At 30.2% G+C, this 556-nt stretch overlaps 1 protein-coding gene across 1 annotated transcript in view; it reads right to left on the reverse strand.

The window, feature by feature from the left end:
• LOC107696712 (HEAT repeat-containing protein 3-like) overlaps positions 1 to 556 on the reverse strand; it is a 43,265-nt gene that overhangs the window by 6,377 nt on the left and 36,332 nt on the right. The window lies entirely within an intron of this gene.

Genomic DNA, 556 nt, shown 5'->3' on the forward strand with positions numbered 1-556 from the left:
CTAAGCCACTGCAATGGAGCAGCTCTAATGCTATTAAATTAAAGATGATGTACCATAGAGCAAAATAATGAACAGTGAAAGTAACAAAAACTTGTAAAATACATTTTAATGGGCATAATTCAGTGTGAAAATAACCGAAGGATATAGTCAAACCAAAAATTATTCAGAGACCAGATATAATTTATATAATTTTTTTACTAGTGGGTGCAAGACACTATAGTTCATTTATGTAAGTGAGGATAGCAAAATAAAGAAAATAAAGTCAAATCATACCCAAAAATTCTTCATGCAGTGGACTACCAGTAAAATTGATCAAAATTTGGGATCAAAAATTATCCAGACACTTTGATCTGAGTATGTTTTGCTGAAGTGTTTGTTCTTTAATTGCTAATGCGATCTTTTTACACCGAATACTGAACAAAAAGAAGCATTGCTTGGTAATTGGTTGAGCTAAATTGGTATTATCTAATTGTGTACTTAAATTTAACAGCTGAATTCATTACATACCTTTCTATCAAAGTTATCTGACATTATCAAGATTAATTTGTTCTGACAC

Source organism: Sinocyclocheilus anshuiensis, unplaced genomic scaffold (assembly GCF_001515605.1).
Source record: "Sinocyclocheilus anshuiensis isolate Anshui unplaced genomic scaffold, SAMN03320099.WGS_v1.1 scaffold354, whole genome shotgun sequence".
Lineage (NCBI taxonomy): Eukaryota > Metazoa > Chordata > Actinopteri > Cypriniformes > Cyprinidae > Sinocyclocheilus > Sinocyclocheilus anshuiensis.